This window comes from Rosa rugosa, chromosome 1, assembly GCF_958449725.1.
Source record: "Rosa rugosa chromosome 1, drRosRugo1.1, whole genome shotgun sequence".
In the NCBI taxonomy this organism is placed as follows: Eukaryota; Viridiplantae; Streptophyta; class Magnoliopsida; order Rosales; family Rosaceae; genus Rosa; species Rosa rugosa.
Window position 1 is genome coordinate 25,781,297 of NC_084820.1, and position 16,792 is coordinate 25,798,088.

The 16,792-nt window shown below is 39.4% G+C and overlaps 1 long non-coding RNA gene across 3 annotated transcripts; it reads right to left on the minus strand.

Annotated features, from left to right (window-relative positions):
• Window positions 1–2,323: 2,323 nt before the first annotated feature.
• Window positions 2,324–6,184, minus strand: LOC133721385 (uncharacterized). Of its 3 annotated transcripts, none has more exons than XR_009852186.1 (8): window positions 6,136–6,184; window positions 5,821–6,051; window positions 4,573–4,657; window positions 4,274–4,309; window positions 3,902–3,951; window positions 3,323–3,591; window positions 2,944–2,975; window positions 2,324–2,853 (listed from the first exon to the last, which is right to left on the minus strand). It is a non-coding gene; the product is annotated as an uncharacterized LOC133721385 (long non-coding RNA). The 3 variants fall into 3 exon arrangements; XR_009852194.1 differs by having other exon boundaries at window positions 4,573–4,684; XR_009852200.1 differs by lacking the exon at window positions 4,274–4,309.
• Between the last annotated feature and the right edge of the window lie 10,608 nt (window positions 6,185–16,792).

Consider the following 16,792-nt stretch of genomic DNA (forward strand, 5'->3'; position numbering starts at 1 on the left):
TTCGTCAAAAAAAAAAAAAATACATGCATGCTAGGTTTTATACATAAGTAAAGTTTTATATTATATGTATCTGAAATATGGTATTGTGAGTCTTAAGAAATTAATATATATTTCATATATCTATATATATAGATGTATATACATGGAAAGCATATAAAGATAGCAGCTGCGCCGGGAATGAACTCACTGGTTTGGAGGGCACTCTACTCGTTTTGTGTTATTATATATTTCCTACTTTATTTACTGGATTAATCACTGGAGTTTTCTAGTACCCAAATTAGTACAAAGAGATTTGTATGCGCCGTCGTTTGACTACTTGCTGTTTAAGAAATTACTTTATAAGTAACACTGGGGTCTTGTATATAGTACTCAGATCAGATCATAATACATGTTTTGAGCGGTTGACTTGTTTATGAATCAATTCACTCCACAGGTACTGTCGATGTTTGATCACTAGCTAACTAGCTAAGTTGCTTCAAGTTCAAGGAGATACCAAAAAAAGTGGCTTTGGTTGTGTTGGCCATTAAAGATGATATTAATTAATTTCTGGGTTTAAGAGATAATATATTAAGAGAAATGACGTGCATAGATGTTTGAATAGAAATTTAGAAAAATCACCGATTTTAAGTTATCTCAATTTTTAGGTTATGAGATCTGAGTATAACTGTATTTAAAGAGATAAATCATTAGATCATATAAGGGGCGTGCATTAAGTAATTGAGGGGGTATATTTAAAATTTCTCTTTTAATTAAACAAAAAGTTATGCTACCCACCTTTGTCAAGTGGGGTTTGCCCTATCCTTCTAATTCAAAGGGCTTCACCAAGTTTATGATGCTACCCACCTTTATCAGGTGGGGGTGCCCTTCTAACCTGAAGGGCTTAGGGGCATCTTCACCAAAGTGAAGAGACCAAACCAACGACTGTAACATTTCACACAACAATCACTTTAAATGCCATGCTTACATGCTTAGGCAATAAAAACATTGTTGTAAATCCTTATAAATATTAACATAATAGAACTTTTTTTCAATGTGGGATTCCAATGTTTCTTAAGTTCTTGGATGAAACAAAGTGAAATTGAAGCAGATGAGGTATTTGCCTTTCAGTTAGAGAATATTCTGATTCCCAACAATCATGCAAACAATTGTGGTAGGATCATAGGGAACGAGAAATTCAACTATGTATGGGAGGGAAAGATGCCTCATATCCAAATCATCGAGTTTTCTTTTCCTTTTGGCTATGCATTTTGCAAAGTCTATTTTACGTCATTTTGGTCATTTCCCAATGCCACTATGACCCCAACCCCGTACCTTCATGCCTTCATGTCTTCATATTTCGATCCTTTACAATGGCCAAAACTCACAATAAAGTCACAATATATAGTGCAGGTTATACAGTAAAGAGAGATCGATCTAGAAAGTGCAGTAGTGCTTGGAGGAGGAGAAGTAAAACTTCAGGTAAATATCGATAAGTTTTCAATTTTATTTCTACTTATAAAGATTGATTTTACATTTTGAATTAGGAAACTGTTCTTAAATTCGTACTCCTAGCTAGTTGGCTTACGGTTCTTCAGAGATCAAAGCGTAAATAACATTGCCATTCTGATGATTTCAGAACAGACTGTCTACCACATGCAGTTGTCCTTTCACTAACAGATCAATATATTTGTTTCTTGTTCCTTAGAAATTTGTAAAGCAATGAAGGGTAGCAGCAGCTCAAACAAGAAATTCCAAGGTACTAAAATTCAGATATATATTTCAATGCTTTCTCTTTTAGATGTTTAGCATAAAGAGGATTACCATACAACTATAAGCCTGTTGAATACAAAATAATTTAATGTAACCGCATACTATCTTACAGCATTTTCATCAATTTGAAGGGGATGGAAAAATCTGAAGAAACTTTCACGTTTCTTTCGTCAAGCAATACATTTTCAGGATACCATTCCATTCACTACAAAAAAGAATTCAATTGGCCACGGCGCAAGCCCGTCGCCAAAAGCCAAATTGTCGTCGCAAAAGACCAACGGCGACGGCTAGGCGACGGCAAAATTGCCGATGTCGTTGGTGGCGTCGCCATTGCTATTTGCGACGGCAATTACGCCGTCGCATGAATTTTGGCCACGGTATTTACGCCGTCGCATGATTTTTGGCGACAGCATAATGGCGACGCCATCGGCGATTTTGCCGTCGCCAAAGGTCATTGGCGATAGCAACATTGCCGTCGCAAAAGTGCATTTATTGATTAAAAAAAAACAAAAAAACTAGCATGCAATTTTGCATACCAGATTTTCTTTTTTGAGCAAAAGAAGCCATATATATAAATCATAAATTTCATGTTTTTTCACATTATTTCTCACCAATCTTGAAAAATACAAAAACATTCAAAAATTGAAATACATAATGCTGACGCCCAGTAGGCTAAGTATCATGACCTACATACTCTGAGCTATTGAGGTGATTGAAAAGCTTCTTTGCCTTGATGAGCCCATATTCAATTGCTAACTCATAAACCTTGGACGTTGTAGCAACCGATACTTGATAGGACTCATTGTTTTGACAAATCCCCTTGATTAATGCATCTTGTCCCAGAACATATCCCTTGGCAACCATTGTTTTGACAACTTCTGCTATGTTGAGCTCATTAACCAAATAATTCCATGCAAATGACCCATCTTGAACTCCGATTGGATCATTACTTGATATCAAGCTGTCTATCCCCTCAATTCGTGATGTCAGCTGTTGTACAGTGAGGATCGATGTCAAACTAGCTGTATAGCTCGAATTGATAATCAACACCACAAACAACCATATAATCAGCACCAGCCGTCCTAGAGTGCTCAGTGTTCTCTCCTGAGCCAAGTTCAGTAACAGTGGATGTTAGAAGTTCCTAACAGGAATTGCATTCCTGAGATGAATGAAGATTAAGCATGAAATACATACTATGTGAGAAGAACATCGTCGAGAAACTAAACCTGCAAGGAAAAAGCAGTTTCAGTAAAATTACACAGCTAAAATCAAAAATCTGCAGGCAGCTGTAGTCATATTCTTACTCCATAAACTACAGAAATCTCAAGTTATTCACCAATTTCATAACCATGCCAATTGCTGCACATGTCAAACCACAATCATGATTTTCAGGACTTTTTTTTTTTTCAATTACATCACCAAGTGATTTAATAGGTACCCCACACCCAGGCAACATCTAGGTCCATCAATTAGGGAATTTGGGCATTTTTCTTTCCAGAAAGACACCTTATGACTATATGAATCAGAAAGTCTCAAACAAATCAGAGGCCTTAATGATGTAGAACATACTAACCAAAAAATAGTCATGAGCTGTTCCCTTGGTGGACCACGGAACTCGTGATTAATCCTGTGCTCTAGAATCCAAACAACGACTCCCACAAAAAGGAAGAATGCACCGGTGACTAACCACATCTCAATAGTAAATGGCTTCAGGAAAGCCCAAGGGTTTGATTTTACCTGTTTGACAGGAACAACTACAACTAGTCCTGATTCCATGTAATTAAGGCTGTGTAAAATCAACCATTCTTGTCCTATTCGTAGTTATTGTAACATCCCCAACAGCTGCATCAAAGTTCTGCAAAAAGGAATTGAGCATTAGTCAGCAATCCACAAATCCCAAACCAAGCCCATGTAGTAATAGATAATACACTTCTGACAATTCTTTATCAAGAAATGATAACTGTAACATATATATACAGGTTTAAAATCATTCAGTGTCTGAAATGACTTTGAAGTTGCTTTGTGACAATTACAATCTTTAAGTTTCTTGATGAGAATTATATGGGATTTATAAAACCTGAGAAGTGCCATCATTTGGATTAGTATTAACACCCACAGAAGAGATAAAGAAAGAGAAGAAGAGATAAATTACCTGCATCCTAGCCTCATCCTGTTTCCAAAGACCTCTCCATATAGTTCAACCTGAAACATGATACCATTAGAAAGAAAGGGGGTAAAGGTAAAAGCAAGAAATATGTCGAGGAGACTAGAAGTAGTCCTTAAAATCATATTGCTCCCATGATACCACTACTGAAAAATCATATAGCAAATACATATAAATGCATCAATAGCATATCAATCAATCTGAATCAGAAGCATTCCCATATCTTATGAATTCAATAGGGAAGAGAAAAGCAGTTACTGCTCACTCCAACTAGGTACGCAGGTTTATTCATGATATGTATTTCAACTAATATAACAGTATATAATAGTAAAGAACTAGATCCAGCAACCTCGGCCATACCTTTGCCTCAAAACACTATCGACCGCAGATCTTTCCCTAGATATGATTTTGAGCATCGATTCAATATGTCAGAGAAAGGAACACATGCAGGATAAGGGAGCTTCATTACTTTGGAGAAGACATTGAGTAATAAAAATAATAATAAGAATTATAGAATTCCTGTTATAGATTTTATATCAGAACCCCAACATGCCAATTAAAACAAAATGCAACAGACAAAGATCAAGGGCATAACTTTCCACTACATTTACAACCAAATATTATCATTAAAAACAATATAACGAAAAGATGAGCCTTACTTGGAATCAAAACCAGTAGATAGAGCTTCTGATAAGAGGAAGACAAATGACACAGAGAGAACAACGAGATTATAATGCAAAGAACCTGTAACCAAAAACAAAAAGAATAATTCTGGCAAAGTCATATGTATGGAAAAACCAAATCGAATTATATGAATATATATATATATATATATATGTGTGTGTGTGTGTGTGTGTGTGTGTGTGTGTGTGTGTGTGTTTTAATTATAGGCATGCATGGACTCGTTACAGCTTCAAACTTGAAAAGTACTGTCACTTTCATGTTTATGCTTCAATACAGGTTCTCATTTTACTTTGGTTTGTACTGTTTCTCTTTGAAATCAGGTTTACGTTTCATTTTTTTCAATTGGTATGGGAGCAGGCCCTTGGGTGATAATGTCCGAGGTAAATGTGGAAAATTTGTCACTTCCTCTATTCCTCCAAAAAAAAAAAAACCAATATATATAATGTAAAAGACTACCAAACCTAATTGACTGCAAATGTTCAATTCCAACTGAATATTCATGAAATGGTGGCCTACTTAATGTGAAGGGAGTGGGTGGAAGCTTGGTGGGTTTGTGAACTGGTCTGGTGCTTGGGTAGTTTCCTATACTTACAACTCTCTTATGAACTGGAGTTCCTCAGGTAAGTGTGGTTTCTTTTAGCACCAGTAGACCTGACAAAAGCTCTTTTGACAGCTAGCAGAAATAGTTAGAAGTGTTTTTCGGGTAGGTAGGTAGAAGCACCTAAGGAAGGATGTCCAAGTGCTTTTAGAGGACACACTTACTGTGAAGTAAATATTGAAATTTTATGTGCATGTAACAAAAAGGCTTCCAGCAAAAACAGTTTACTAAAGAAAATCCCAAACAGGCCCTAAATCGTGTGAACCAAAGTTATTAGTCCAAGTGATTTATATTGTTTCACTACTGAAGTCTGATTCACTATGTACATGAATTTGATCTGCTTTACAGGAACATACTACCTATATGGTGCAGTCTATGTCTTGACAATCCTATTTGTGGCTAAGGGAGTCCCAGAGACCAAAGGAAAAACTCTACATATCCAAAAAATGTCTTCCCCTTTCTTCCCAACAAAATTGATTATCAAAAATAGTGAATCAACAAAGATGACCAAGAGACTGTAACTTATTCAAGGCATTCTGATTTTAATCATGCGTTAGTTCCAATATATAGTGTAGGGAAATAATTTATAAACTATATCGAAAACATGTTTAGAATATGAACATACCTCAATTAACTCGTTACGGGCCCCCTGCAGCTCATCATTATTGCTCCTCTCCTTGAAAATCAGTGGATTGTAAAATTCTGACAGATCAGTAAGCTCCTGCGCCTTCTCCTTTAACGTTTGTTCAAGTGCTTTAATCTTCTTCTGGGCTTCAAAATCCTCATTCACTGCCTGTTTGGCTTGGAGCTGGTCTTTCAATTCAATTATTTCTGAGTGAAGCTTCTCATTTTCTCTCTGCAATTACCAATAAAGCGCAAGAAATATCAGAGATTTATTCATCCAAATCTCAAAGTTTCGAAAAGAAAATAGACTACAAACCTTTCTCTTTTCTGCCTGCGCTATCAGATTTTCTGCTTTCTTCTGCTCTCTCATTCTTACATAAATAACCACAGTATTAGCTCATATCAAATAACATATGCCGAGAATATAAGCCAATCATATTGTGGCCTTTAGATTACCCAAAGGAGAGAACTAAACAAATAAAAGATAAGAAAAATGATTAGAAGAAATTCAAGCATCACTCAATCCATGAAAAACAGATAGATATATATAGATAGAATTAAGAGGACAAGATATATGATGAACGATTTATGACATTTAGATTATATATATCCAAATATTCCAATGCAAATCAAAGTTACATAACAAATCAAATATTTACTATTTTTGTTAGTGCGCAAAGCCCAGAAAAACAAATATCCCATTTGATTTGTTGAAATAAAAGACCACTTCCCTGGAGTAAACCCAAGCCAAATCGAATCTTGGTTTTGATTAATTAGCTCCCAAAACATGAAAAGAAGTGAGCTTTGAGCTTCTGACCTGTTTTGAGAGTGGAGATCGACAAGATGCAGTCCACAAAGTGAGAGACAAACAGATCTGATTGATTTCTGGGTATTAGAGTTTAGGATCTGAGCAACGGAGGAGGAAGAAAAATTGGAAGGAGGCAGAGCTGAACTAGCAGATGTCGACTTCGCGGATTTCTACGGTCGACTTCGCGGATTGCTATGGTTGACTTCGTTGTCGGGACTGGATGGAGGGAGCGGGAAATAGCAGATGGAGGGAGCGGGAACAAGAACAATGTTCATAAACCCAAAGTTTTTGCCGATATGTTTAACTTTGGCACCAATATTCACCCAAAAGTAAAAAAAAAAATGTATAAAATGAAAATAGACGACTGCAGAACCTACCGTAGTTAAAAGTAGAGAAATTTAGCGACGGAAAAAATATGCCGTAGCAATTGAAGGCACATTTATGCGACGGCAACGCCATGTCGTGGCAAATAATTTTTCTCTTTGCGACGCCGCATTTGCCGTAGCGAATTATAGTCCAACAACCATGCCTTAAGGTACAAGCCAACCAAACGACCAAAAAAAAAAAGGTACCGTGTCAAACTTACCCTGTTACTTTGTGTAGAATAGTTTCATCTTCATCAAGAAACTGATATGTATTAGTTAAGAACTTAAGACACAGTTTTTAAAGAAATGATTTTCGTTAAAGCAGAACTCAAGTATGAACCCTTTAGAACCCTCTTTCCTCAACCACTTGATGTCTTTAGATACTGGAGAGCTTCATCATCATTCATCCCTATTATTATAGCATAAATAACATAGTTCGATATAGGTCCAAGGTTCTTTAATGCACTGCAGTTCAGCAAGACTCAAACACACAGATAAGCTATACTAAAAAGCAATAAACTGAATTCATATTTGGTCACCGAAAACTGTTGCCCACATGAATATTTTTCTGGCTAAACCCCGGACAAGAAAACTAATCTCTAATCAAAAATTAAATCCCAGATAAAGTTCTGATACACCACATCTTTAAGTCTAATGAGCTGGCGACTGTATTCCATAATTACTCTTTTCATGTGCAGTATTAGGGATGCATGATTTAAAAATGCAATATCAGATCGCATTTTCCTAGAAAACATCAACCTCTAGAGGAAAATATAAAGCTATAGCAAGTCAATATAAAAACAAGTAAATTGTTAGAAAAAGATTTGTTTTTAATGTATAGATCATCTCTATAAAATTTCAGTCAAATTGATGGTCGTTAAGGCATTGATAACTGCTTTAAAGCTAGTACAGTTCAGGTTGGACAGATTTAGTTCGTCCATTGGTTTAAACGAGTTAGATACCTTATAGATTATCAATTTGGCTGAAATTTTGCAGAGATGATATATACATTAGTACCTAAAAACTGAACGGTCGAGATGTGTATATGAGACCGAAAAGTGACACTAAACTCTAACCTCGCTCTGAAATTTCAGAGCGAGGCATCGCTCTGCATAGGATCTGTATATATATATATATATATATATATATATATATATATATATATAGACACACACACGGAGCGGTTCCAAAGAGGACGTCCGCACTGTTGCTAAAGTGCGAACGTCGACGCAGCATCCTCGATCAAGCTTCGACGGCGCAAAGCCGCTTGCCAGATGAAGGCCAGGGGTAGGACGAACCGGTCTGCAGTCGGGTGGAGTCGCCGGCGATAAGGTTGCAGCTCTGCCCAGAAAGTTGCAGTTGCAGGTCGAGTTGCTGCCAAGAACCTGCAACCTCGACCAATCCGACCTCGATCGCTGCCCAGAACCGTCTGGGATGCCTCCGGCCTCCGTCCGCCAAGCCCCGAGCAGCCGTCGCCGCCTGGAACGCCGCTACTGCGTCGCCGTCCGCACTTTAGCGAAATACGGAGGTCCGCTTCAGAACCGGCCTCTGTATATATATATATATATATATACAGCAACGTTCCAAACACGTGTCATCCATTGGTTGGTCGTTGAAATTTCAACGGAGTCAACTTGATTTTCAAAGCTTATACGTGGGTCCCACCCATATCATCTTCTCTGTCTCTCTTCCTCTTCCTCTTGAAGGATCCAGAACGAGGGGACTCGTGCATGGTGGCCGGTTTGATCCCAGTCTTTTTCTTGAGGCAAAGCGGCTATAAAGTTAACAAAGGCTACAAAGCATCCTTACAAATCATCATGAACTATCCAATTTCTTTTCCAATTTGTCTCTGTTTTATCAAATCTATGATGAGAAAAATACTGCACCAGAACTTGCAATTTCCCGGTCCTTTTCTTCTTTTTTTATCATCCACTAATCTAACTCAAATCATATAAGAACCCATAAGGCCATAAGCTGCCAAAATTTCAAAGCAACCCATCGCAATCCATCAGAGAATCATGACCATATTAAGCATCAATCTCCCAATCTGAAAATCTCAGTTCTATTTTCTTTCATTTTGAGTAAGGAATGAACGTTGGGTTTGAATCAATGATTTTTGGCAGCTCCTGATCAATTGAAATTTCGACTCCGACCACCGACGATTCTAGAAGCGGCTTCTGCAAATTCAACTCCATCTTCTAGAGCAACCTCAAACCAACCAATGTGTCTCCAATTCTCCCATGTCAGCATTCGCGCCTCCAAAATGATGAAATCGAACTGTTAGTTACTTTTAGACTCTTCAATTTGAATCGTAGCCTATATTCAAATTGTTCAGAGACCATGAAATCTAAGATTTTATAGATCCAGATCCCCACCAATGACACATACCACCAGGAAAAAAAAAACTCCTATTCTTCCTCCAATTCTTCTTCTCCCATCTTGTGATGCAAACCTCATCAAAAAATCTCCAAACAAAATGATGATTTCAGCGACCCAATCTCATTCTCAACCTTCCTATGCTCCATCAGAACCATAAACGAATTCACCCAGTGACCAATTTTCACTTCCCGAAAGAAACCAAGTCAGACCCACACCTTTACTGAGTTCACTCAGATGATTTTGTTGGGCATGATGTTTTTGCTGGCAACGATGATGATTAGAGAGGATGAGAGTCGAAGGGGATGGGATTGTGAGAGTGGTGGAGGGGAGGAGAGAATGTGAAGTTAGAGCAGAGCTTGAGGCAGCGGTGGTGGTGGTTGGCGGGTTTCTTTGGGGAATGGGAGATGAACAGCAACACTAGAAAGTGCTGCCCATTTCAAGATTAACACTTTCTATTAAATCTGCTTCTGTTTTTGGATTTGGAGATTGGAGAGACGGAGAAGGATCGGGATTAAGAGAAGATTCAGTCTTAGAAAACCATATTAGAGTTGGAGACGGAGGAGGAGATGTGGGTGGAACCCACATGGAAATGAATTTGATTGACTGGCTGACACATGTTTGTCCGCATTTTTCATTCTTCACGGACGTCCTCTTCTGATCCCTGCTGTGTGTGTGTGTGTGTGTGTGTGTGTGTGTGTGTGTAGGCTGGTTCTGAAGAGGACGTTCGCAACCTAGAAAAAGTGCAGACGTCCCTCCTCCGGCTTCGAGAAGGCGGCGAACCCTCTGGACATCCCGGACCAGTTCGCAGTCGGGTGGACTCTCCGGCTACCACTTTCCAGTCGACCTTGATCGGATTACCAGTTTGCAGTCGACCACGCTGCCCAGACCTCCGACCTCGATCTATTTGGCCTTCGTCTTCACTGCAAATTGGTCTGGGATGCCCTTGGCCTCCGTCCGGCAAGAGGTGCGCCGCCGTCGGAGCTTGATCGCGGAGAAAGGAGGGACGTCTGCACTTTTTCTGGGTTGCGGACGTCCTCTTCAGAACCTCTCTCTCTCTGTCTCTCTCTCTGTCTCTCTCTGTCTCTCTCTCTCTCTCTATATATATATATATAGACACACACACACTCCTTTGGTGTTAGGGCAACTTTGGGTGAGGGCACGGGGATCATGAGTTAGGATTATAGGATTAGATTGAATCAAAGATTCTAGTAGGTAATTTTCATTAGTTTTGATTCATTTATTATTCTTGGAATAAAACAGGAAAGGCATCCGAGGATAGACCAGCAGCAAGAATTCAGGAACTGAAGGAAAAAATTGAATCAACGAGGCTTCGTCTGGAGGAGGAGAAGCATGAAGTTTTCAAAGGAGCAAAAGGAAGCATTTAAGAGGCTGAGTGAGAATTTCAACAACTTGAAGACGGAGTACAATGCATTGGTGACTCAGAATCTGAGGGACTCTCACAAGTAGTATTTTTATATATGCATGTCTTTTCATTTGTGTCAAACTTATTTTCGATCTTTTGTAATTAACTAATTAATTAATTATAGCTGTAGTTAAGAACAATCTTGAAATCACAGAAGCGGAGGCTGTGCCATCTCACTTCTAGGTCAGGAAGCAGGAAGTCACGGACGTTGCCAAATCTTTCTTTGAGTGAGACCCAAAGCCTTCTGGGGTCTTCTTCATTCATATACTCGTACTGGAGCGAATCATCCATATGACGAGTCATTAGGATGATGGCTTTCGCCTTATTTGCCTCCAAGGCTACTCTATTTGCTTCCAAAGCTTAAGCTTGCTCAACAGTTAGCATGTCTTAGCTAGGCTCAAGAATCGTATCCAGGATTCCTTCGGCCTTGAGATGCAGACAGACATCACGAATGCACTTGTGATATCCAGAGCCAGTTGTTCCCAATAGAGCAAAGTCCAGTTTGTTCAGGTTACTTATCCTAAAAAGAGATCAAGGAAAAAGGGTTAGTTTCGGAGTGGAAAAGCTACCACATAAACAATAGAAATTTCTGAGCGTAATCGCTTCCAAGAAATTAGGAATTTATGAGCATAATCGCTCCTAAGAAATTCGATTCCAAGAGGTATTGGATTAGATCAAAACAATGACCTAAGTGGTCGATCATAAATTCTCTACAAACTCGAAGTTTGGAGATCTGAACAAGCTCCAAGCTTGGAGATAGCACGAACCCCCACAGTTCGGCTTAATTAGGTCTCCCCTATGTAGAAGAAAGGGGGGTAGAAGAACGGAGGTTGCAAGTCCCCGAAGAAAAAGAAGAGAAAAGGAACAAAAACTCTAAGAACGGGAACTTTAAAACATACCTCTAATTAGGGTTTCCGACAGCGGTGTGATAGTGGTGTGGCGCGATGTAGCAATTGTGTGGCGCTGTGTGGCGCAGTGACACACGGCGGGAAGAAGGCGAGCGTGGGCTAGGAGCGGCGATCTAGGGTTTTAGGATTTTTGGTTTTTGGAATTTCAGGGTTAGGGCATCGTGCTAATAACGTGTTTTAGGAAAACTGAAATTGTGAGAGAATTGAGTTGTGCTATCATTGATAATAGGAGCCTCTTTATATAGAGGATTGCAAGTATAGAATCAGAGTTGTACATGGAAATGTAATTGTACAATGATTGGATATCTACGAATATATCTGAGAATATGTCTAACATAAACCTTATTATAACTTGCACAAGTAACCTAGAGTTTGAGCCAGATACATATTCTGAATTTACTTGAACAGTTGGTAATATAAAAAAATAAATAAATGCATTATCTCACAAAAAATTGTTGGTATTTTAATAAGCAATAGAATATGACTCGAAACTGTAAATTAATTTGGCTTGCTGAAATCAAGTGTTTCAATCCATCATAGTATACGAAATGCCGCTTTTAGGAAATTATCACCATGAATAGTAGAAATTCAATTTTTCATCCAAAAAATTGATTTTGTAGTGTTAAGACCAAATTAGCGCCGTGAACACATACATTATGACTCTTTCAGGAGGTTGAGAGCTATGTTAGGTTTTTTTGGCAGTGGCTCGGCAAATGGGGCTGGTGGAGGTTCTTTGTTCACTATCTCTGGCTGCTTGGGGGGAGATGACACTGACGACTTGATCCGCTGGCGTGGTCTTCAATCGATGTCAGTAGTGCTATGTGGTAGCGTTGATGGTGATCCCTTGCCGTCTGGTAGAGGGATAGTGGAGGCGGTGGTTTTTGTGCCCAATCTGGGGGTGTTGATGGTGGGTTGCTGGTGTTAATCGATGTTGTTGATCGACTTGCGATGATGGGACTGGCAATTATAGATCTCGGCATGGCTTTTGAGGCTGCTATTGGGGTTTTGATCGGGTCTAGTTCTCTCGATGGCGACGACGGCTGGTCAATCACAGAGAGAAGAAGGATGCCTGGTATTGCCAGTGTGTTGGTTACTTGGCAGCCGAAGTTTGTTTTTGCCAGCGACAGTTTTAAAGTGCTGGAGCTCTAAGGTTTTGGCTGATGGGTTGGCTATGGGCATTCTCCTTTGGGTCTGGGCAATAGGCCTTTTTTTTTTTTTTTAGCAGTTTTTAATTTTAATGTTGTTATGATGGATGGGGGATTTGCGACCTCTCTACTTGCTTAGACGAGATGTCGCCGAGGCTAGTCACACTAGTTGTGCCATTTAATTCATGAGTATTGATGATTAGATGTTAGATGCGCTTCATGGGATTTTAAAAGTTTGAATTGCAGTGGCTTTTTCTGTCAGCCTTACTAGGGCAAGTCGTTATGTAATTATGCTGTGGACTATAAATGAAAAAAAAAAAAAATTATTATTAAGACAACTTCCCACAAGAATGATTAAATTTTTGAATTTCCATCAAAAGTCAGTAAATAAACTATCTGTAAGCCAATTTTCCACAAGAATGGTCAAAATTTTGAATTTTCACAAATATCCGCACTTAATTGTATGTGAGGATACAATTAAAAGACAATATAAATAAATATGTAATCTGTCACAAAATAAGGACAAGTTTTTCACAAAAATATGAGGGGAGTGTGTGTGTGTGTGAGTGAAATTTGAAAGCAGTTGAATGCTCTATAAATTCCATATATTGAGCTCTAGCGCATAGTGTTTTAGCTAGATACATCAATTTAATAAAGATTATATCTTGAAATCAATCAAACACCCAGAAGCTATGGCAGAAGCCAAAAGGCTTCCTCACACATATATCAGTTTGTGAGGGAGAAGCCCCTCCAATCTTTTTTTTTTTTTGTGGGAAATTACTAGTCACTCCCTGTACTTTTAAGGCATCAACAGTTCAGTTCCTACTATCATAATTTTAACAAATTACTCCTCAGACATTCAAATCTCACAGAATGTGGTCCAAAATGAGTATTTAACCCCTCACTTCCTCTTTTTTTTTTTTTTTTTAAATTCTTCTCTCTTTTTTTCTATTATGTTCTCTCTCTCTCTCTGGAGTCAAAGTCTCACAGTCCCTCACCTAGGATTTTCGACGTTTTCGGGTCGAATTCAACAACGATGATGTTGTCGAATCACTTGCAGAATGGGATTGAGGCGACGAAGCTGGCCTAGTCTAGCCTCCCGAACTCGGATGAAGCCGAGAATGACGTCGTTGGGTTGAGGAAGAAGGACGACGAGGGTGCCGGTTTAATTTGGGGTTGCTTGGAGCTTTGGGTTTAATTTGGGTTTTGTTTTCGCCTCCCAAACTTGGATGAATCACTTACAATTCTGAGTTCAATTGCTGGTTTAAATGTTGGAGCTTTGGGTTTAATTTGGGGTTTAATCTGGGGTAGGCGGGCTGGGAGTGGAGCTCAGTGGAGGCGAGTTGGAAATGGGATTCAATCATCTTCTAATTTCTTCACTTCAAGAAATTTTGCATCGATAACCAATATCAGATACGCACTATGATCAGAATTAAACCCAAAAGAAAATTCAAACCACCACCACAAGTGGTGGTACGATGGAGACAGAACTTACCCAAACTCCTCATTTACGCCAACTCAATGAACTGAGCCTCCCCGGACCTCAAATGATGCTCCACGACGCCGCAAATGAACCAAGGAAACCGGAAAAGTTATCATCGTCAGTAGCTCTGAATACATGCATTTCTATGCATGTAATTATATCTAAAACACTAGAAATAAGTTAATCCTCAAGTCAATTATTAATTTATTATGTAATTAATCTATTTATATTTATCTTGTAGGAAATAAGTGGAGTTGCGAAAACCGATAGAAAATTAAATTAGATCAAATTAGAGTTTCCGACAAAAAGACAATAAGTCATCACCGAGTCAACAGTGACTGATGACATGAAGGGAGCGGAATCCAAAACCACAATATTGCGTGCGGTGGTGCCGTAGAATTGTAAAAATTGAAGATAGAAGAAGAAATGCAATTTAATTAATTAAGATAATTAATCAGACGATTAATTGCTTAATTAATTAGCAAGGCACTAGCAGCCAACCTTTTTTTTTTTTTTTGAGTTAAATATAATGGTTTCATTCATAGTAAAACAGGCCAGAATGACATAATACATAGTTCCCACTAGGGAGGATAGGTGCCATTACACTTGAAACAATTCCGCTCCTTTACTCAGGAGCCTAGCAGAACAACATAATTCTAAACCAAAAATAATAGCAGACAAAATTCCTGGTGCCAATGCACTCAATTGCGGTACACCAAAGAACTTTGCAATAGATGTGTAGAATCACCGATCATTTTATAGGCTAAGCACAAAGGCTTTGGTCCCTAAAAAACTTAGGAAATTATTGAAAGTAAAACAAATTACTAACATAGAAGAGGCCAAAAAAGACCTCATTCACTCAAGCCCAAATAGCACCCGAAGGAATGTGCTCCTTAAAACCCTAGCAGGTCGGCCCACACCTAGGCCCAGTGCACCAACCCCTACGCCACAGCATACGATCAGCCGCCATGTCACGCCACGCCACACCATCGCCGTCGCCACGCCACGCCATGCGTTATCGACCCGCGCCGAATCTAGAAGTTGCCGCGCCTACCTCCCTCACATGAAATACGTAGACCAAGATCCCGTCCTCTAAGCACCGTACAATCACTTCCTCCAAGCACCACAAGCTCTAGATCGGACCAGTCCGACTTCTGTGCTTCAGGGTCGCACCGAAACCACCATCGCAGCCCATTCTACCAAGCTTCTAAGAAAACAACACTCGATGAGAACAAGCCGATCATGAGCCCAAAACATCTAGTGCCCGTCTGGCAGCAGTCCTCATGCATCGGCATAGCCCGGAGGCTAGCTCAGACACCGCCGGACTAACGTAGTTGCACGAAACACGAGGGTTGGCTTTGCTGCTGCGCTCTAAAGGAACCCTATTGGAAGATGATTTTTATGTAACGCACTAGCAGCCAACTTAATTAAACTTAATCAATGTTTAATTAAGCATGGCTAGTAAGAGAAGCACGTGCAACAGCCTTGGTTTCTTTCTTCTTTTGTACTGGACCACACAAATGCTGACACGTGGCTGCTCTCCTCCTTGGCTTTTACACACATCAGCCCTTATTCTCTCAGCCTTGGTGATACGGGTGTATCCTCCAACTTAGAGGAAGGAAGGCCCAAGAGGACAACTCAAGGACAACCTCCTGCTTATTTGCATGATTACGTTAGGAAATAATCATCCTAGTTTCATTATGATTCTTTTCCTTACAACGTTCTGTATCAAACATTTAAGTCTCATATCTTTTATTATTACTTTCCAGATTAGGCTAGGTTTTCATCACTATTTATGTTGCTGCTTGTAAGACTTTGGATTATTGAGTTATATGATATAAGAAAACGTGGCTTTGGCTGCAAATACGTGTGAGTTCTCTAAACATCTTGTTTCTGGTGTCAAGTGGTAGAGTTAGAGACCTGTGTCTGACTTAATTTCCCATTAATTTGGTATCAGAGCCAGGTTTCTGTTTGGTGGGATCGATAAACGGTTTCCATGGCTAACAGACGTGGTAGGGGAGGTTTTCGGATGGAGGGTCGTGGCAATACCAACGACATGGAGGAAATCAAGGGGTTGATTGAACAACTTAGTGAACGCCTTGCTCGCATCGAAACTCAAGGCCGTGATGATGGTGAGAGTTCCGACGGGGAGGAGAGTGTTCATTCTCATGGTGATAGGAGGCATGGTAATAACCATGATCACCATTCTTTAAACTTGAAGGATCTCCCTGAGTTTGAAGGAAGAATGCGACCAGATGAATTCATTGATTGGCTTAACACCATTGAAAGAATATTTGATTACAAGAACACTCCTGATGAAAGAAAGGTGAAGATGGTGGCGATCAAATTGACACACAAGGCCTCTGCTTGGTGGGAATCCTTGCGATCTCGCCGTGAACGCCTAGGAAAGCCGAAGATCAAGAATTGGGAAAAGATGAAGAAAGAATTGCGAAAAAGATTTT